The following is a 22,600-nucleotide window of genomic DNA, read 5'->3' as shown; positions in this document are numbered from 1 at the left end:
TCTGAGGGGGGTAAAGCAGGTATGTTTGCAATGGTACTTTTTTTTTTTCTTCAAAAACATCAGTATTTGTACTTTTAATTAAATAAAGTCAGATACTCCCCAAAAGCTAAGTATTCATTTACAACATTAATCCACACAAACAGTATTTTCATTCTTTTTCTTGTAATGTCACACTTGTTAGATTTTGCTCTGCTGTTTATAAAGTATTGTCATAAAATTATACAATGTGTCAGATGAATTTTGGATAGTCTTAGGGGAAGTAATTAATTTTGAAGATACTTTTGCATCCTAGCTATTTTTATTAATTTACAATTGTATTACCGTATCCTACTTCTTTTGGTCTCATGTATTCTTGGGAAGATTAAACGTCAATAAAGGGAGGGGCTAGAAGGCTACAAGCGTGCTTAGTGTGCACGAAAGATAATGAACAGTTTTTCAGTTTTATGTAATCATTGTATAGTTCTTGTGAAAAGGAAGTAACCAGTTTGGGTGCAGGGTGAATAACCTGCAATACACTTAAGAAAACTTAGGTATCAGTTATCTTTAAACACATGTCTTTTAAACCTTTTTTTCTTCCCGTTCTTTGTTGCTGTTTTAGAACAATATAATCAAACATTTACATCTTAAACTGCCACATACACATACTATAATAAAAGTATTATTATACAGTTTGATTTTGGGCATGGACAGCAAGTTACCAACATTTTAAAAGTAATGGTACAAGAATGTAGGAATGTACATAAGGGTCGCTGGCTTTGTGTGCTGTGCTATCTGAGGAAATACACTGTGAGAGGCAGAGTATCGGCAGGATCATCTGTGTAAGGCTTAATCCAGTTTTTTGTCTGCAATCCCTTGTTCAGTGTATGTGCATGAATTCTTTGAGGAAAATCCGTGTGTGTTTGTCTCATCCAACCCAGCTCCATCTGCCCAGCTGGGTGTAGAGACAGATTTCATAATTGATGCAGAAGCGACGCTAATATGCTGCAAACGATCTGGTAATTGGTCTCCCCTTGCTGGTGTGATTATTAAGTCCGGATTGCAGAGCCCTAGTTCTGTTCCTGTCTGAGTGCAGAGCTCCTGTGTTGGCCCTGCACTGGAGATGGCCACCCCAGTGGGAAGTACCCCTTTCTTCTGGCAGGGCCGTGTCCTGACTTTTCTGTGGGGCTTCCCAGCCTGGAGCAGCCCTGAAGCACTGCTGTCCGCTGAACTGCACTCACCGCAGTGTCCTCCTAGCAGCTGTGCAGCCATGGCCCTGGAGTGTGCAGGTTTTGATAGGCAGCACAGTGTTGTAAGATGGACAAGAAGTAAGAACTATGACAATATCCTCAAAACATTAGCAGAAGAGGAGTAGAAATGAGCAGCAGTTTGCACAAGGAGGAGAAAAAAAAGCATACTTTGTAGTATGCAAAACCTACTTGGGTAGGTTATTTATTAAGTTGGATCCTTTGGCTGGTTAAGGGAAAATAAGTGATGGATTCTGCTGTCTCAGTAGAGATAGCTGCCCTTTGAGATGCTGGAAGACTTGAAAATGTAAAGAGGGTGGGGATAAAGGAGACAGGAAATTATAGACCTTTCCTCTCATCTTCCACATTTTGAACAAATTCTTGCAGAAAGTATAAGCCTCAGGGAGACAATGGGAACACAAGGCCCAAGCATGATGAATTTAGGAAGACTAAATAGTCATGCCAGTTTAATTTTCTTCTGTAACATAACAGTAAGGCCAATGAATTGACAAGGAAAGTGTGACTCTTAGTATTTTTCATGTTGGTGAGTTCTTTGGCAGTGTTTCTTGCTATAATTTTGCAAACAAGTAAAGAAATGTGACCTGAAAGAAACTCTTACAGAGTAGGAGCAAGTCTTGTTGGATGACTGTGCCTAGTAGGTGGTTACTAATGATTGTCTGTCAAAATGAAATGGTTCTATTGAATGTGGATCCGCCACGGTCTGTTGGGTCTGTACTCATTCTGCTTCACTTCAATCTTCTTGATAATGACCTTGATGATAGAATAGAGAGTGTGCTTACAAAATTGATTCACTAAAAATGCCCCCAGAACTTGGAGGGAATAAATATACATAGAACACAAGTTTATGAGGAAAAAATTATTTTGAGAAAATTAAGAAAACCGTAGGAGATAAATAGGGACAGATTGAAGTTTTACACTTAACAGAAATCATGAATACACAATTAGACTGTAGGGAACAAGTAATTAGATGATAATTCTCCAGAATTCCTGATGTAAAAGGACAAATCTTATATCAGGAGAGATAAAAAGATACAGAACTATCTTTCTTACTTTTCTGTATCCATGAGTAAGTCCTCTGTTCAAGTGTTGCATCTCACTAGGGCAAATGCCCCAGGAACATAGAGGTCACCTGAACGGAGGCTGGGAGAAGAGTAATCAAATAATTTGAGGTCTAGAAAATGAGGCCTAATTGGAAAGACTGAAATAATTTGAACCAGGGAGAGGAGTGAGTGTGCAAGTGCTGAAAACAGAACCAGAAGGCATAATTTTGTATGTATGTTGTAGGCAATTTCAGGAAGGTAAGAAGTTGTCAGGTGTAAGGGCCATCCATGAGAGAAAGATGAGAGATGTTAAATTTTTGCAAAAAAATGCAATTTAGATCTCAGATCAGGAACAAAGGACCAGTTTCAGAGCTAGCTGACTGTTCTTTCTCCTAAAAATTTTATTAAACTGTTTTTTGAACAACAACGTTATTTTAAGATTGATGAGCAGTACATACAGATTTTTTTGAATGTTGCTGATTAAAACATGAATACTTTGTACATGGAGACAATTTGCCTTGAGACAGTATCCACTTCACAAAATGCTGATGCAAGCAGTCTCCATATTGCCAGTCCTTTGACTTGTATCTTCTAAACTCAGTAGCCTTCATCTTTTCTTTGTTGGTACCTCAGTATGCAAGCAAGAGTTGTACCACACAAGATTTTCAGCTCTTTTTTCCTTTTCAGAGGCCCTTAACAAGCCTGTCTGTAGTTAACTTTTATTTCTTTCTTATTTTCTTAATGACTTCAGTTGTTGCTTCAGCGCTCTGGGGACTGGGTGTATTATTAGCATATGAAAACAAGGAGTGTACTGTTGGTAATGGTTTTGTTTATAAAATCTTTCCCGGTTTCCATTGTCTATTTCTCCACTGAGAAATTAATGCAAGCCTCAGTTACCTGAGAAGGGAGACACCTGAGGGTGTAACATATGTTGTTAGTGTACTACTAGTCTCTATTTGCATTGTTGTACCTTAGAGTACGTGTCTTTAATCATCGCAGTTGGAAATTACCTTCCTTAGCATTTTTAGTTTCTGTTTGTTCAGAGATTTTATGAGTCAAAGCCAACAGCCTGTGTACAGCATAGCCAGCCAAACCTGAATTTTGCGCCTGAGAATGGAATTTGTCACAGCTCCAAGCACTTTTTAATGGGTTTTTTTGTTTAAGTAAATGTGAAGGAAATGCCATCATTTCAGTATTCCTTCTTTCTAATAACCTACTAAGAGTTGCTTTCATTTTACATTTTTGCCTAATATTTCCCTTCCTTTCTTCCATGGGCAGTCTTTAAACACAGGGCAGATGTCTGATATGGAAGCATTAGAGGTCCAGCATCCTGCAGGGAGACACTCTGGAGCTTTTAACAGGTAGAAGTTTTTGCATATTACAGAAAGGATCAGGGTGACTTGAAAAGATGTATTTGTTACTGTTTTGGTTATGAGGGGATGATTTGAACTCCTCTCTCTCTCCTCTGCTACTACTATTTTGTTTCTCCATCCCATAGTGAATTTGGGCTAAAGGCTGTAAATTCTAATATTTTTCCTTGCTTTCCTAGATGGATGTTTGCATTCATATTATCTGCAAGAAAAGTTGCTGCTCACATTGATTGTTTAAATATTAATCATTCAAATTTTCAGACAAATCTATGTGGAAAAGTCACAGGTTGGTGCTTTTTCAGGCTCTGGTCATATTTTAATGGCATTATTTTTAACTGTCTGAGCCAGAAACTCTTGCTTTAGAGTAGAAAATGTAGAGTTAGCTGTATGAATATAGTAGGTGATACACTAGGAATAAATAGGAAGATCATTACTGGAGTGGAATGCAAGTAAGATAGTTATTGTCCATGAATACTCAGTGATAAAATATCTTTAAAAAATATGCCCAAAACACAGTCTTAGAGAGAATGCCAATAGCATGTGCCACTGGAACTGGAGGGTAAGACTGCTATGTAGGAGGAATGTATAATAAAGAGAAGCCATAGTATAGAAGTTGCAAGATGTTGCAGCCTCATCAACCAGCTCTAAGTACTGGGCGTAGGAGGCCAAACCAGCATTTGGTGTGATTCAAATGATGTAGTTAAGAAGGCCTGTGGTTTGGGAATGCTGTGATGCTGCTGAGCTGAGTGCTGAGCTCATGCCAGTCCTCGAGGCTAGGACACTAGAGCTGCTTTTCCCTTGCGTGGTTGGAATGAAATTTATAGCCGCAGACCACTGTTCATCGATGGGTATTTTACCTGTTCATCATGTCGTATTTTACCTATTGTTTTTGAAAGGTAGGTCAGGAAACTGATAGCTTTATTTTTTCTTAGACTAGAATGTACGTGCCTTAAATAATTTAGGTTTTCTGGAATTGGAGTTCCTTGCTTAGCTGCACTTGCAAATCTACTGAGGAAACACAGACCTGTCTTACTGTTTATGCTGCTTCATGTTGTACTTTCTATGCTTGACTTAATGAAGATAATGAACTTCAGACCAACAAAAATTATTTGTGCTTTGCTTTATTTGGTAAAGGAAGGATGCTGCTCATTGTAGAATGCAGGATTAGGCTATTGGATGTCATAGTACCTAGTATTTGTCTGTCTCTTTGTAGAATTAGATTAAAAAGCATAAGAGAAGCTTTGTATATAGCATAAAGTATGGTGCTACGAAGATTCTGTTAGCAGAATTACAATCCAAACTTGAAATTTATTGAGAAGGTTGCAGCCACTTTCAGTGTAAAGTGGAGGTTGAACTTGTTGCGATAGAAGTAAGTGAAGTTAATGTTATGTTAGAAACTTAGTAGCTAAGTGCTCTTAAGCGACATCAATTTATTTAGAGGAGTAAAAGTACACCAAATTTATTTAGTCTACTGAAATATGGATAAAAATCCGGTGTTCCTTACATAAAGTTCAGAAGTAATTTTGTTGTGATTTCACTGTGCAAGACAGACCTGAGCTATAATTTTAAGTCTTGGTTATTCAACGCTCTTAGTGGGATAGCTGTGTTGGATGGTAATATGTGCAAATATGTTGGTTTAATTGAATAGTTAGTTCTAGGGGAAGGCAACAGGAAGACAGCACAATAGTCTGGATAAGCAATAGCACTGCAAACATGCTACAGACAATAGTCAATCTATCAGCTGTGAAGAGCTGACTTCCAGGCTCCAATTGAAGTTGCACAGCCTTCTCTCTAAGGGTGGGAGCTCAGTGATCAAAAGGGCACCAAACAGGAGGGATAACAATTAAACAAGGGATTAATTTTTTTAATATGACATTTAAAATGGATTAAAATTACTTTTATAGAGGGAAAAGTTTATTTGAGTGTATTTAAATTCCACATTTATTGTTATCAATAATTAAGAGAATCTGTTCTGAATATACTTTGAAATAAAGTCCCACTACTTGTTCACCACTAAAATTTTAGCAAATGAGGTGCTGAATTGAAAGTAGCACTAATGAGCTTGCAACCTAGCTTTTGACAATAAGTGGGAGTTTTTAATTATAGTGCAGATATAACTGTTTTGATTGTTTCACACACTTCCTCAGCTTAGAATGAAAGATAAAAAAACCAAAAAATTTTAATGTTTTAGTAGTAGCCTAGTGAGCCAAGGGGATTAAATGCCTTAGTTCTAGAAGCATTAAGAATTTATTTTTTCTTTAAAGTAGTTAAATGAAATAAGGCTGTATAACTTCTGTCCACATGCAGTCTGAGATTAACATGAAAGTGAAATTCTCTTTTAGAAAACATGCTGTATCACATTCATCATTTTCTGAAAAATAGTCCTGATCATTTAGTATAATAATCTTAGGCAACTAAGCTCACTAAAGCAAAAACACAGATTTTATAAGTACTCAGGAAAATTAAGGGGGGGGTAAAAAGGGGTCTAAACATGAAGAAAATGTTTTTGGACATCTGGATGCCTACAAATGTTGTGGGGGCAGAAGCAATAATCTCTATAAGGGAAAACGAGAGTTGAATGGAATTGAAATATCTGATTACATGTATATTTATGGTATCTCCCTTATTAACAAAGCAAGAAGCAAAAGCTTGTGTATGAGGCTGTAATATATTGTATAAAGTGGAGTTCAGCCTGTTTCCTTATGCACAACAGAATACTGTCTCTCCTCTGTTCTGAATGCTGCACTTCTAATGGCCAGCACTGTTTTTGGCAAGCGCTGGTATAATTGATGGTGGAACCCATGCGTAGAAACAAAGAAAAAGGGGAACTTTTTCAGAATCAAATAATTATTTGGAAATAGTTGTAGAAGGTCAATAAGACCTTTATGATATGAGTTGGGTGATGAGTGACACTGTGCTCTATTATTACTTTATCTTTGATATCTAAAAGTAAGAACTACCCCTGCAAGCATGCATGAGAATTAGGAAAGCGTCATTTGTCTGATTTACAGATGAGGAATTAGAGCAGACAGAGATGAATCGATTTGCATGAAGTTGCCCTGAGAATTGGAGGACACAACGATTAATCTGGGTAGTCTGTCTAGACTGATGGCTGATAACAGTAGTGAGAGAACTAAAAGGTGCCTGCACCTTGAGAATTCCCAGCAACCTCCTAGGGGTTTAGGTGATGGTTTTCATGTCTTGCTATGTAAAAATAGTATTTTTCTGTATGCATTAGCTAGAAATAGGATATAAGTAGATAGATAGATAGATAGATAGATAGATAGATAGATAGATACGGATAGCTAGAAGTAGGAAGGATGACAGTATAGCAGCTGCCATTTTTCTGTTCAAATGTTCTTTTTGAATAGGAAGTTTTAGTATTTGTATCTTTGGTTTCATTCTCCTCTCTTCCACATTTAAAGTTATTTGTCTGTTTGAGTTGAAGTGATGCAGATACTGATTTAAAGGTCTCTTGTCCTCCAGCACATTTCCTTAGTAGAGGGGATCACTGAGCAGGGTAAGAGGACAATTGATTTTGCTTCGGGAAGAGGATAGTGGTAAGTTTGATTTGTCCCACTTGCGTTTTGAGTGTGTCTAATTTGCCAGGTGTTGATACAAACTACGTGGTTACAGTTTTTGTGCCATGCTACGTTGGTTGGTTTCCTCTGGCAGAAATACAACAGTTCTTATTCAGTATCTGGTTCTGGACCTGACCATTCTGAACAGGAGAATGGTCAAGCTGTCCTTTACCAATGGGCAAACTGGCACTTCGGTTTTGGGGTGAAAGAGGGAAGTTGTGGTCGTCAGATGCTTAAAAACTGCAGCTGTTTGGAATCATAGATGAGAGGTGTGTCAGAGAGACACATTCTACCATGGCCACGCCGCCTCTTCAAAAGAGCTTTGGAAAGAAGGGGAAAGGATTTGCAGTGTTCTGCTAAAATCCACCAGGTGAGCGGTTTGCTTGCCCACTTTATTTACATAATTGGCACCGTGGGATAGCTCTTTCCGGAGAGGAGGGCTGCAGTCGTTCGAGGCAGGGCGCGGCTGAAGGGTCTTCTGGCATTGCCAAGAGGTGGCGGAGAGGCGCCGAAAGGCGTCGGGCGGCACGGAGCGCCCTGCGGGGGAAAGGCGGGTGTCACCTGAGCGCGGTTGTCGCGGCCGCCGCCTTTCCCTGCGGGGTCTGCGGCCGCAGCGGCCCCTTTAAGGCGCGACCTGCCGGGGATCAGGTGCGCGGCCGGAGCGGTGACGTCATGGGGGCGGGGCAGCGGCTCCCGCTCCGCTCGCGCTGCCCGCGCCGCGGGACGGGGCGGTGGCGGCTGCGCACGTGCGCGGGGCGGCGGAGCGCGCGGGGCCGCGCGGGCCGGGGGCGGCTGGAGGCAGGCAGGACTCGGCGGCAGGCAGGACTCGGCGGGAAGGCGTCTCGATGCGGGGCCGCTGCAGCAGGTGTCGGCTTGTTTGGTGTGGGGCTGCCTGCCGTATAAGCGCATGAAAGGTTTTCTGCTTCAGCTGGCTAGACGGGAAAAATGTGCTGCATGCGGGATGTTTAATTATCTGCAAACTTAATTGTAAGCTTTTTTTTCTTCTTTTGTATAGCTATCTATCGGGTTGTAGGTTTCATATGTATTTACTTGTTTAAACTGTTGCTTAGATAGTAAGTGAACACTAGATACTGCCTTAGTTGATTCTGTTTTCCATAGTGATGAATTGTGCTGTGTACCTACTGTCCTTGATAGAAAGTGGTGCGCCAAATTTAACTCTTCATTCTTGGGGAAATCAAGGCAGTGCCAAATGCTCAAGTTTGGAGTAGAGGAGGGATGTCAAATGTCTCAGAGCTGCTTTTCCTCCCTTGCCAGTGGAAGATTATATCCCACTTGTATGGAAAAGAGATTATACCTTTTGCCAGTTAGGTGGGAATGTGTAACCCCATGGTGGAATTTACACCACCTAAATATTTGTATGCATAGGAACATACAAATTTTTGTTTGCTGGTTCTGATGAAGAAATGCAAAGTATTGCTTGTGGCTTTGGTTGGGACTTTTGGGTTTGTATTTCTTTGTTGGTTGGTTGGTTGGTTGGGATTTTTTTTCTTTGTGAAAGGAGACATTGAAACCTTTCTTTGAACATTTGGTTAATCTTCATGATGAATAGACTTCTATATTTGCAGTTCTAATTTCTGGCTAATGTGTTTACTTTTCACCAGATAAGTTAAAATTGTTAGAAATAAGCAATGAAAAAAATCCCTGCTCAAGGGAATCATCATGTGAAGATAAAGTTGGCAGGAGGGCCTCTATAATTTTCTGGGTAGCAGAAGGTTGTGACCAAGTAAAACATGGCTTTAGCGGGCTTGCTTCTTTAGGCTAGAGAAAGGTCTCTTTGGCATTCTTATGCTAAAAATGTAGGCTAAGACTTCCCTTTGAAGTCCTGATTTGGAAATGCCCATCTCTACCACATCTTATTTTTTGCATTAGATTCCAAAGTAGCTTTAGTCTCATCTAATCTGCAGAGCAGGGTTCTGGAGTAACTCTTTGTTAAAATAAACAAAATACTCTTATGTATGTATGTGTTAAGAGATGTGCTATTTTTGGTTTTGAATGCATACCTCTGAATCCGTCTTTCAGCAGGTTTCTTTTTTTCTATTGCCTTGATAGCATTTCAGTCTAATCAGTATGCAGTGGATGATGTTTTTGCTGTCTAAATTTAGCTGCTGATGTTCATATACTACTTGGTATTCTGTATTGCTCTTTGTAGTGGGCATCCTGCATAGGTAGATCAGCCCCAATGGCCTTTGTCCTGGAAAATGCATCATCCCAGTTGACATATTAACAGTGGGCTTTCTAAAGGGATGAAGTATGTTAATCTAGCATGCGTGAAGACCAGTTGGAGTCTTTAGGTGTGTTAATGTATACTTACTTGTTTGTTCTTTGTGTGTGCCTCACACCTCAGGGAGAGGAAACTGAGTAAATGTCACATTATGATAGTGTTTAGCTACTACTCTTTTTTCTTTTTTTCCCCCCATATTTATGCAGAAGGTATGAGTGTTCTGTCAGAAGCAGGTTTGTAGTCCAGTGGGATGCTCCAGCATTAGGACACCAAGCTAAGGTGAACAAGTAGGTAATCCAAGGCATAGTAGGATTAGTCCTCATGGTGAAATCTGGTCAATTACTTTTCTACCTGAAAATCTCTTTAACTTCTAAGTATATTTTTTCATTACAGCACCTATTACTGTGACAGATGTAACTTTCCACAGATTTTTGGCAAGTGGCTTACTGTTTCCTCTGGAAGTCATCAGGTATTTCTTACTGTCCTTGTTCATATTTTAGCATCTTAAGGCAGTTTAATTTCACTGGCTGTGAAGTAAACAGTAGCCATCATAATATGTGATTGTGTGTACTGTTGAAAAAGTCACTGAATTGTAAGCATCTGCAACAGCTTTTAGAGGTGCCATAAGTTTTAAGAAATAATGGCTGTTCTAATGAAATAGTTAGAAAATATTTCAAGGTGAAAAGAAAGCTGATTTAAGAATTGCTGTTACTTCCCCTCTTCTTTCCAATGGCAGATTTTCATAGAGGACTTAGTTTTATGAATTGCAAATAAAAGTTTGTTTTAAAATACTGATTCCCCCATAGTGATTGGGATGATTCCTGGAATCACATGTGGCATTGACTTTTGTTTTCAGTTCTTCAGTATTGTGGCATAGATTTAAATGCTCTAGAGAGTTCTGTGCTACATGTACTTCCTGGCTGCATATCAGTCTGCCAAGGTGCAGTCATGGGACAAAAATAAGACAGAACAGAAAATAATTAATGTAGGATGTGAAATTGTGTAAGAAAAAATTCTATGAGTCTCATTACCTTCTGTATTACTGTGGCTTTGTGATCTTGTTTTTTCTGTTAAGTGATACAAAAGGAAAGTAATACAGCCAAGCCTATTTTCATTTGGGTTCACATTGATGCAATTAAGTTTCCAAAGTGTTAGTTAGTTTCCAAAGTGTATCTTACACCTGCAACCTGTCATCTCCTTTTTTATGTCACATAAGAGGCTGAAAAGCATTGGTTTTATTTGATGCAGGGAGGTGAAACAAACTTGCGTAATTTTCAAGACATCTTGCAAGTCTGTCAAGGACCACAGCATTGCTAAGATTCAAGGTTTACAGGTTGTGTGCTGTAATTTAGGGTCACAAAATTATGTAAGTTCTTGATGACTGTAGGAAAAGTGGATACAGATTTATCACTCTGGTTATGCTGGTTCTGTGCCATATGTGTGCTTTATGTAGGAAAAGTTGTTTTCTGATTCCTAACTTAGTCGAACTATAAATTAATTCCTGAATTTCCTGAGATCATATTTAAACCACAGGAAATTCCTTTTTCTACAGGAAAATGATTTTGTACCATGCCTCTTAAGGCATAAAACTCTGTGTATGTGTGTGTGTGTCTGTGTCTTTTGTATTTGCAGAGGTGGCGAGAGACTTGGCTTTGGCCATGGCATGGCATCGCAGTCATTCAAAGAATGTGCTCATGCTTTGACCAAGATATTTAATTTAGAGCTTTGTTTGAGTAACAGGCATCTATAACCTGGTGTCCTACTTGTAGTCAAGAAGACCTTTTGCTGTCTCTTTTTGATAGGATATTTATAAAACATTCTTCTGGCTTTGGTCTACTTGCTGAGGTGGAAGTTACAAAAAGCAGGATGGATTAAATGCGGTGCACTGTGTTTCGCAGTCGGTGGGAGTAAGTATGCAATAGAATTGATTTTCTTGTTTTTGTGGTGATTTTAGGAGGGTGGTAGAAACAAGAAGTGCAGTTATTTGTGGTATTTGTGGTGTTACCTCTGTGGTAGAGTGGTATTTTGGTTCTTGCTTGTCTTTGGTAACTCTTAAACCCTGGCTTTCGTAGTCTTCCAGAGTTCCCAGTGCTACTGGTAAAACTCGTTTGAATCACTTAAGAGTTCCTAGATGTAGAAAGCCAGATTGCTAGCAGGATATGTTCATAGTAATGTGCTCAGGTTATTAGCACTTTGTTTTTCTCCTGTATTTATTTGTTTGAATCATCTGCCAAAAGAAAGTCTGGTTTCAATGAGGAGTGCTCTGCCTCATAGCACATACACATAAGAAATAACACAGCTTTTATCAATTAATTGGAAAATAGTGAGTGTATATACCAACTTTTTATCTTAAAGTTATAAATGAGGCAGATTAATTTGTCAAATATGAGGTTTGGAATGGAAATATGACAATAGTATTCTTGAAGGAATCCTTTAGTTTATTTTATTTGAGCAGATGTGCTCAAATTAATTTTACCAGTAATATCACCCCAAGTCACTCTGCAGAAAAAATATTGGGGGGGGGGTGTGCTGTGTAGGAAGCATTGAGGAGCAGATCTGTCTTCAAACTACCCTGGCCTGTCTTTCCACCTGGCTGCTGTTTACCCTGACCAGGTAGCTGCATTGCCATGTTGAAAAGTTGCACAAGGATGAGAATGAGCAGTTGAGAGGCTGAAGGAAAGTGGGGGTGTAAAAACTGTTCTCACGTTAGTCACTGTCTGAGTAGTCCTGAGAAGTATTTCTGATTCTCTTTTGCTAACTACCAAAACACTACTATGCTTGGTTTTTCTTTTATTTGAGAAAAGATGAAAAATATTTTTGCTCATCTTGTAATTTACAAGCTACTTTAATAGCTCTGGGTTGCCTGATCATTAAAAGAGTAAATTGGATGGTAAGAGAAAACAGAATGGGTTTTTATTAGCTTTTCTTACATGGATCCATTTGATTCTAGGACTATGTCAATGAAGTAAAATGGAGATTTTGCTGCCCCTCCCCGCTCCCCAGACCTTACTTAAACAGTTGTCTTGACATGTGGAAAAGGTCAGCTGAGTACAGCGTATGTGTTTGCCCAATATGTTTGAACACATTGCCCTAAAGTTTGTTAGACTGTTGTTAGATTATTTTTTTTATTGGCCTTTTTCCATGCTCTTGAAAATTGCACTGTGGATGTGGGAACATGAGCTTCTCTTTCTTAACCCTCCTCAGCCCTCAAAAGAGAAATTGTTGATGGTCACTGCTTTCCACCCACAGAATTAGCATTTTGACCTCAAAGGTTTTCAGTGAAGAGGGCAAACGTGTTTTGAGACTTCTTAAAAGTCCAGGGGATGCGTTCTCCAAGTTAAAAACCAGTGTCCTAGAAGAATGTACTTACTTAAAAGAAAGAGGATAGAAAAGATTAACCAGGGGGTTTAATTTACATCAGTAATTTTGAACTCATCTTTCCTGGAGTGCGGCTTCACTGGAGTGCTGCTTAAGGACAGAGCAGGGCAGGTGGCTGGGTCTTGACTGGGTGAGAACCTGCTCTCTCCTTGTTCAGCTCTTGGTTGAAGTGGCTCCTGCAACTAGCTCACAGCTCAGTGCAGTGCTCGGAAGCAGTGGGAGCGTGAGACTGGGGAAAGCAAACAGGCTGCCACAGTCTGCTGCTTCCCTCGGTTACTGATTGCTGCACAGCCGTGTGACTGCAGATGGAGGGGCAGCTTTGTGATCTGGGTACGAGGATCTAACTTCAGGCCACTGTCAAGAAGCATTGTTCACCAGGCCTGCTTTTCTGCATTTGAGTGGGAAAGGTGATAAAAAAATAAAATTTCCATTGGTAGTTGTTTTTGGCAACTTGCTGCCCTATCATACGTCATTTTGCAAACTTACCAGTGTTAGCATAAGGGGAGGGGAAGGGCCACATCATGGTGAACAGATCCACCCTAGCAGCAGCTGTCAGATTGGCACAGCTGTACCATAAAACATGCTGGAAGTTACCTGTGCTAGAAATTCGTGGATCTAGTAGTACATCTACATGGTGACTAGGCTTTGGTGGCAAAGCTCACAGAGAAGCTGCTGTAACTACTACTTCTCTGGTCCTGTAACCCCCTGTAGTTCACTGGTCTGTGTTGTGCCAGTTACAAGTGTATACTGCAGGACTGCTCTGTTTTCTGAATAACTGAAATTATAAGAGTAGCCCACTTCATACTTTTATTTTTTGGTTATTTTTAACCCAGATTATTTTCATGAGTCTATCTGTAATGTGGTCCTACACTGGCTGCTACCTGCAGAACAGAGCATCAGATGAGAACAGTAAGAATTGATCTGTGAAAGGTGGTCAGGAACTTCTGCAACCATCTTCTTTGTTGGCAGTCAAGAAATTCCATCTTTACCATGTAGCATTTATTCCTGACAACTTCTCCATATAGACAAACGTATGGTATTTAAACTGTACTAAGTGTGCTGACATTTACAGCTCTTTGAGTGGGAGTGCTGTGGTGGAAAATTATATGAAGGTGAAGGGAAGGGCTAGCATAGCCTTTGCTAGGTAGGAAGCTAAAAGATGTGCAGCAGCAGAAGGAAGCCAAAATCATATGACTCTGCAGACATTGGGAAAAGAACTGTTTCAGTCTTAAGAGAATGGTTGTTTCAGCTCTGTCAGCTATACTTTCTTCATGTTTTTTTAACTTATGCTTTTGTCATTTTCCTTGGCTATCTCTCTCTATCTTGCTAGCCATGAAGGTATGCTGTAGGCATGCATGCTTCTAATAGATAGGGCTATTTGCGAATACATTTACTTCAGATTGCTGATGTCTGAACCAAAGCAGAAAAGCAAGGAAGGCAGAGAGAGAGAGAGATTTCGGGCTTGTCTCTGTTGCCTTAGTTTGCCTGGTTTTCCTGCCTCATTTCAGTCTGAGGTAGCTATGTGGATGGCTGTACAGTTGCTAGCATTGCTGTCCCAGTTGCCCTAGGGGCTGCAGTACTTGACCAGAACAGTTTGAGGGCTGCTGTGCCATCCTAATTTAGATGAAATGTTAGAAGAGTTGCAATGCTCCCCCCCCGCCCCCCCATCCCTCCTTCCTGTTCTGTGCAGAAATGTGGTAATTGCTCTGAATTCTTTCTTAGTTTGGTGGCAGTGAGTCAGATTCTTAGCTGGTATGTTTGGCAAAGCTCTTTTGTAAGTGCAGCAATGCTGTTGTTCTTCACCTGGGGACCTGTCCCCCTGCTTCTGTTCAAGGCATGGAGCCCTGCTTGCTGTTTGAACTGTCTGACCTTCATCAGCACAGAGTGAACTCTTATTTTCGGTCTAATCAGAGGGATCTGTTTTAGTAGTAAAACACTTCCTTGTCCTTTGCTGCTGTATGATTGTAAAAAGTTTTAATTTTAGGTGTGATGGAAGCAGAACTGATCTTGCTTTAAAGAGAGCATTTAGAAGTAATTTTTGTGCTTTCTTCATGCACCGAAGTATTGAAGAACTGGTTGTTGTTTAGACAGGTAACTGATTGTCTCTGCTATCCATGTGCTGAGGAACTGTGCAAAATGGTATCACAGCAGGTGTTTGAAAATGTACACAATTTGATCCATATTTCTAGCAGCTACTCAAGTATGTGTGGTCCCCTGAAACAATTTATCAAAAAGCTGAAAAAGAGTTGTAAAATTATGGAAACTGATGCTGAAGCAAATAGGAATTTGTGAACATCAGTACTACAAAACTCTTGATGTTACTGATTTAGATGCCCCTGCCATTTTGTGAGCATTGACTGGCGTCACTTCAGCAAGGATATCAGTGGAGTCATGGGTGATGTATGTGGTCTTTGTGTCTGAGGAGGAAAGGCAAATGCTCTGTCCTTTGCAAGGAGGAGGACTCAGGCAGTATAGAGACTAGTGTTTTCTCTGCAAGGGTGCTTGCCAAGCTCAGGTCATTGAGCTGTGGAAATGATGCCACTTGAACAAACTGACTTGCTAATTCTTGGTAAAACTGTACAGATATTTGAGAGTAAACATGCAGATCCAAGTAATAGTGTGAGACACCTGGAAGACTTGGTCACTCTTCTTGTATGCCAGAAATGAAGATTGGCATATTGCTTTTGCCTAGAAAAAATCTGTGTTGGTGTTGCAAACTGTGTTTTTAAGTGATTTGGCTTCCTTGAAACAAGCTGTTTGAGGAAAGAGTGCTACAGAGTTAACATGCTGTTTTAACCACGCACAGCTGTGGAGGAGGTTTTGAGCCCAGTATGATTACTGAACATTGGACTGTTTTTTGTTCACAATTATGGCACTGTCAGTGCACTTGAGAAAATTACCTTATTTGAAATTTGCACACACTAAGTCTTTAAAAAAAAAAAAAAGCTACGTCATGAGGTAAAATTACTTGGAGTATTGTGCCTTTGCTGTATTTTTTCCTTTCTTGTTCTGCTATTTTTGTCTCTCCGAAAGTCTGTCATTATGGAAAGACATAGTTAAAACTTGGCTCAGCCCCTTCTGTCCTGCAAGGCAAAATTGTTCTTAAGGCAAACCAGTTTAATTGTATTCCAACCGCTTCCTTTTTGCATTGTTTGTTTCTGTTAGGTAAATGGTCCCGGTGGGGATAGTATCTTCAATTCTTTGTATGGTCCAAAGCATTATTATATTTCAATCTGATTCTGTTAGCATTATATTGTGCTGGGGCAGCAACACAATGGTGTGCATTGGTTTGGGGTTTTTTTTTGTAAAATAACCAAAGTTTTTTCTTTAAAGCTGTTTTGGTCTTGGATATACAGTAAGTCTCTCAGTCTGTGCTCTAAACATGACTGTGTTAGAAGAACAAATTGATGCTGAATGCAGATGGCACCCGTGTCCTGGAGCTGTACTGTAGGAGTGTCTGAGAATAATAATGTAGTAATGCTACTGCTGAGCTTATGGGAGGTTTTGGGGGTAGCAAGCTGTTTTTCTGAACAAACTTCTTTTTCCGTGATCTGTATCACTGGCTTTGAACCACAGGGGATGGTTCCAGGAATTGTCCTGCAATAATTGTTCTTTGAAAACTGGCTTAGAAGTTTGCATTGCAACTACAGGGCTGTAAACTGAGGGACCATAACTGAAGCCATCTTTTGAGTCCTTTCCATTTTTTCTGTTAAATGGTGATGTGTTGCTCCTGGTTATCAATTTCTCCTATGAGAAAACAATCCTTGATGTTTAATTGCAGAGTCTGCAGGAATCTCTTCAGTTCACTTGTCACACTGAGGGGAGCCCTGCCTTGCACAGGCAGGCTGCTGCTGTAAAATGAAGTCATCCCTTGCAGCTTTGTCTCCTCCTCTTCTGCCCGAGTCTGGTCTCTTTTATAAAAGGGTTTGGAAAACCTTCCTTCTCCTTGCCTGGCCCCGTGTCCGAGGGGTGTTGTCGGTAAGCAGGGCCAGGCTCTGGCCTTATCTCTGTTGTCAGAGCTGCCTGCCTGGTAGGTGGCAGTGGGGGCAATGCTTTTTGAATGAGACTTTCCTGTGCTTAGGGAGGCCCTTGTTTTTTTGTTTTAACAGCTTCCTATTGTTTGAAACAGCAGGTTATCCCCTCCCATGCTATTCCAGCTCTTTCCTCCTCCCTTAAATAATTTTTCTGTGAGTATTGCTCAGAGCAGTTACTCTAGCAATGAGTTCTCAGAGTTTTCTCTACTCGCTCTCATCTCCAGCTTCTGTTGTGATACCAGTGTGGAGTTCATGTAGAAAGTAGCTTCTGAAGGTAGGTCTTTCTGATTTTTAATTGAGTATCACTGCCACTGTGATGTGACTTTTTTGATTGAATTCAAGTTGTCATAGGAATTCTCGCCTATATATAGCACTGAAAGATAGAAATTCTACTTTTCAATGTGGCTTGCTTTTGTTTCTAAGATAGGAAGAAAGAGTATTGCTTCAGTTTGTTAACAGTTAGCTTTTCAGTGTTCCAGTCCTGCTGGCTAATGGTGTTTCATATGTGTACATTTTATTTTTGATGTTCCACCTCTGTGAAAGGCACATTCTAAGGCATTATCTGCCTCTGGTCCACCATACCATAACTTTTTCTGTCTAATAATATCCATGATAAATTTGAAGATAAAGCCAGTAAGAATCTCTTCTCACCATATCAATTGTTATAGTTGGAAGGGACGTTGGCAGTTCATTTCCCATCCCATTTACTTTACAGTGTAAGAATTACCTAGTCAGAAGCTCTCCAGACTGCTTTTTTGGTAAGTTAGATGTGTTTTTCCTTTCCTCTACTTGTTGAATTCTGTGTAAAAAAAGTTGATAATGAAATGAGATACTAAATGTATGCAGAGCATTTCTATTATTTTAATGTGCTGATTTATAAAAGTCAACTTGCTTTAGCTGGTTTCCTGATCTGCTGGTTTCCTGATCCTCTGCCTTCTGTCAAGTGTCTTGTTTCCAAAATTAGTAATAATTTTGTGATTGTTTGGAGTCTGTCACTACTACTTTCATACTTTTCACTGGTTCAGCTTAGCAAAAAGTACATCTTTGTTTAAATTTCTGGATTTGAAAAAAAAAGAAACCAAAGCCCTCACACTATTTTGATATATTTGGTGACACTAAGCAGAAATTTTAATTCCACAAAATGGTAAGTCCAGTTCTAGACTTCGTCATCAGAGAGGGTGAAGGAGGAGGGAATAATCTCTATATCAGTTCCAGTCCATGTCTTTCAGTATAATAAACATTCTGCCTGTTTTAATGCATTCCAGATTTTTTTTAAAGGAGTAACTTCTCAGGCAGCCTAAAAAAGACCAGAATTGCAAAGATATTGATCATAGTCTTCAGAGTCAGGATTCATCTGATCCATACCTGGAAGAGGAACTCCTACTCTCCTTGCCCTAGCTATAACTTCTTGAGAAGCTGATTCAGGTCACTAACCTAGTAGGAAATAAAGCAGGGCCCCTCCTCCCCTTTTGCCATCTCTCCAAAAGTGCTAATTTTGTGAGCTGAATTTGCTTCTGTGAAGTGCTAAGTGTGAACTGCCCACTCCAGATCACTGGTGTGGAGGGAGAAGTGCCTTCTTCACACCACTCTGGTGACCCCAAGATTTTGGCTTCATTTGATTCTTTAATAAGGTTCCTCTCAGAGGTTGTCTGTCTGAGATGATACATTCTCTTTCGTATCACACTGTATTTCGTGGGAGTTAGAGAAGCCATAGGCTTTGTTGTTATTATTATTATAACTGACAGTTCAGAAACCTCCTGGGTTTTTTAATAGAGTAGTGTTGCAGTGGATGTACGAGAGTTTGTGTTTTCTGAACTTGTTAATTTATAATGTAGTTATGTCTATAGGTTATGACAGTGGTTTTTAAAGTTTTAGGTGTCTAAACCCAAACAGGATGATTCCAGGTTAAAGAGTTCTCTGTTTAAGGCCAGAGAAACATGACAAACAGCCTGAGGAGTGAAGGAAGCAGACTGTGGTGGCTGTCAGGATGAACAATGATTTTGGCACACCTGCTGCTTTGCCTCTGAGCTTCTCCGTGCTTGGCAGGAAAGGACTGATTTGGAGGATAACCAGATAGTTTTGTAGATGTTTTTGGTATGTTTCCATCTTCTCTGAGGGAGAGAAAACAGAAGCACTTGCTTTATAATGTAACTAATGGCTGGTTGAAAGACTGTCACGGTGAACTTTTGGGGCAGGATTTAATAATGCATTTAGAAATGTGAAAGTCAGTATTATGCTAAACTTGAGTGCCCTTAGAAGGGAGTGCAGGGAGTCTGATGTACCATGGGAAGGGGGAATAATTGGACATAGTCAAAGCAATGTTTTAGAAAAATTTATGCTCACACTACCCCTCTGAATAAACATAATCAAGAAATAAAATTAAGAGAGCTGAAATAAATGCATTTGGAAAAAAGGGTTTCAGTATGACAGTTTAACTCCACCATGTTCCAACTGATGTTATTCAGTTGATGCTTCTCCTAGAAGTTGACATAGATACAAGATGTGAGACCAGATTACTTGTTCCAAAGAATCATATGTCACAGCTGTGTAATTTCATCCATTTTCCAGTGTCTATTCAGGTTGTAGTGTAATCATAAGAATAGTCTTTTAAATTGATGCGTAATTCCATATGTATTAATACAAACTTTCTCTGAAGCTTCTCGTGTACTTGATTTCACAAGAGAATATTGCCATCCTAAATTGTTGAGTACCTGGGTCATCAGAGTATATTGGAATTGGAGAACTTAGGTGTACTGGGAAAAAATCAGAATGCTAAAAAAGCCAGAAAAACTTCCTTTTAGTCTAGCAAATAAAATGCGTATAATACTGTATGTTTTGGCTCAAGCTCAGAGCAGTTTAACTTCAAATGGAGTGACTTCACTTCTGATGGACCAAAAATGTAAGATTTTTCCGGATCATCCACTTAGTTGCACGTGTGCACGCACACATGTGCATAATTTATTTTATATTATTAATCACAGAGGAAGGATGCATAAACTCTTAATCTGGATAAAATATTCTTATTTTTTCCTGTTTCCCTTACAGGTGTGTGTATAAGGAAGTGTGACTTGTAATGCTGGTTAAGCAATGGATAATAATTATAGTAACAGAGTGTCTAAATGCTTTTGTCTAGTATTGAAGGTAAATTTTGTAAATGATTTCTTAACAAAACGTTTATCATGGTGTAATGACATGACTGAAAAAACCATTGTGGTGAGGTAACCCTTCTTGATAAGGATAGCTGTTACAGATGTTGTTTTCCCAGATGTCAGATTCCTTGAAGCCTGTTTATTCTGAGGGGTGAAGGCTTTTAAACAGGACAGTGTTTGGTTTTGTCCTTTTATTGCCTTGCTAGTGTTCTGGACCTGAATTTTGTTTTCTGCACCAAGTTGCTAATGCAACAGTTGTATCCCTTCAGCAGCATCTTGTGTTGCCAGCATATTGTCTAGGGAATCCTGGTGAAAACAAGTTCCATTGTAGAGCATTACAATGCTTGTAGATGCGAGCCTGGAGCAGTACCAACTGGTCTTGCACTAACAGGATTTGGTAAGAGAAGGTGTGGGTAACATGTGACTGCTGTGCAACTAGAAGGTGAAGATCCTGTCCTGTGACCAGCTCTAGGGGATCCCAGTGTGGGGAGTGGTGGCTGTGTAACCTGTACTGGAGCCTGTAGGAAGAAGCAAGCCTTGGTGGCCATTTTGGATTGCCGTGGCAGGATATGGAGTCCTCCACAGTTTTTGAGGTGGATGTGCCTAACCCTTCTGCTGTGGTGAGTTCCCAAAAAACTGAAATTATTTAAACGTCAAAAAAGCCAATTTTTACTTAATAATACAAATGTTACTTTTTTAAAAAAGAGAAAATTCAAAACTATCTAGGGAAGGCATAATGAAAATAGGTTTGTGTGCAAGTTTCATGTTGCCAACTATGTCTCGCCTTCCTAGCCTGTCAGTCACTGAGTGGTCCCAAATATCTTACTGGAAATTTTGTGCTGCCTAAGACCAGCCATACTGCACAATCCCTGGAGCCCACATCTTTGAACACCCTTGGTATCTCCCCAAGAGGGCAAGATGGGGCTGTACCGCCGCCCCTGGAGTTGCTACATGGCACAGCCACACTCTTAAAGAATTACACCCATAATTAAAGGCCAGAAACAAAATGCTTACATAAATGTTATCATCCTGAGACCCAGTTACTTTCGTGTTCCCTACTGTGTGTGATGGAGTGGAAGAAGGACCCCTAGAGCTGCTCTTGTCTCTTGCCTGAGACCTTTCCCCAAAGCTTCTCCATGCTCCAGCGCTGTTCCCTGAAGCACTTTGCTTAAGGGGTGACACACATCATTGTAGGCTGGCTATTTTTCTCTACGGGGGAAGAAGAAAGTGGAACTGAGTACACAGAATATAAGATGCAATTTTAGGAAGCTGTGCTTTCTAAATTTTGTGTGTTCTGTGCTGGACTAAGCCAGAAGCTGCGTAATCCTTTGTGCTTAACCTTGCAGCACTCCTGGGAGTCACTATTTAAAGGGTATGTGGGGTATGTTTAGTTTCACAAAGGATTTCAGCCTGTGCAGGATCGGATTTGGGAGAGTAACAGAAGTAGCTGCTTGCTTTTCTGTAGAGCTCAGACCCTCAGCAGCATTGAAAAAGTTGAATTAGCGCTGAAAGGAATTAAACTGAATCTCTGAAGTAAGCATCCTTTTTTGGTTTGTTTTGGTTTGGTTTTTTTTTTACAGTACAGGCTGAAATCCTATTGTCTGATGTTGAGCTAGACTGCAGTTTTCTCTAGCTACTCTTTCAGTGTTGAACTTAGTGACTTTAACATTTGTTGTTGGCTGGGTACTTTCCAGTCCTATCAGGACAGGCCTCCTTTTTGTGTGTGAAGGCATGTGTACATATCCTTAAATTTGCTCCTTGTCATTCTGTTTTAAAATAACAACAGCAACAAGTTTCATTAAGAGTGTTTTCCTTTCCACATGTACTAGTTGGTTAAATGTATTATAACCTTCCTGCGCCTCTTCAGAATTCTGTTTTAATTTCATCAACAGGTTTCTCCCAGAATTCTGTTTTAATTTCATCTTTAACAGGTTTCTCCCAGTTGCAAAGAGAAGAACTCTTGTGATCTACCTCCTCACCTCCTCATGATCTTTTTCTGCCAATGAGCAGCCCACAAATAATGTGGAAAAGCTCCTTCCAGTGTATATACCTCCTCTTGAGTGCTTCCTGGGGCTTGGTGGTTTGTTTGGTTTTTTTTCTGGCCAGGGGATGTTTTTTGGGGGAAGTAAGGGGGTTTGGGTTTTTTGTTTAGTTGGGTTTAGGGTTTTTTTGTGGGGATTTTTTGTTGTTTTGTTGTTGTTGTTGTTTGGTTTGGTTTGTTTTTTGGGTTTTTTTTGGGTTTTTTTTTTTGGTAGGGAGCTTCTGGTGCCACTCAGTTGGGTCATTTTATTGCCAGGCAGAGAAAAAAAAATAAAGCTGTTGACATCATTCTTCTTTTTCTTACCCCAACACCCAACTGGTCTGTTCAGCTTGTATTATACTGCATTTGCACAGCTTCTGCTTCTGTGACCCGTTAGGACAGAGCCTGCTTGTGCTTAACAAGAGTCTCTTTCATGCTTTGTGGATCTCTCCAGGCCACAGCAGGACAAAATATAATCCCTTTTGCATTTGGTAGTTTCACAGTACTTTTCTGGTGAAGATAAAATAACCTTTTTGAATGAA

General features: G+C 39.9%; 1 protein-coding gene across 9 annotated transcripts in view; it reads left to right on the top strand.

Annotated features, from left to right (window-relative positions):
* USP54 (ubiquitin specific peptidase 54) overlaps positions 1-22,600 on the top strand; it is a 99,387-nt gene that overhangs the window by 14,385 nt on the left and 62,402 nt on the right. For 2 of the 9 annotated variants that reach the window (XM_085065530.1, XM_085065529.1), the window contains exon 1: positions 8,034-8,222. The exons of 2 other annotated variants lie outside the window; for them this stretch is intronic. The gene's annotated coding sequence lies outside the window, so the exon portion shown is untranslated. Of the gene's footprint in view, positions 1-7,963; positions 8,223-17,629; positions 17,648-22,600 lie in introns of those variants that run through there. 5 more of the 9 variants (XM_085065528.1, XM_085065523.1, XM_085065526.1 and 2 more) reach the window with 4 other exon arrangements.

Source organism: Lichenostomus cassidix, chromosome 6 (assembly GCF_008360975.1).
Source record: "Lichenostomus cassidix isolate B80296 chromosome 6, HeHo_3.0, whole genome shotgun sequence".
Taxonomy (NCBI): Eukaryota; Metazoa; Chordata; class Aves; order Passeriformes; family Meliphagidae; genus Lichenostomus; species Lichenostomus cassidix.
The sequence above is the reverse complement of the archived record's forward strand: the minus strand, read 5'-3'. Positions and strand labels throughout refer to the sequence as shown.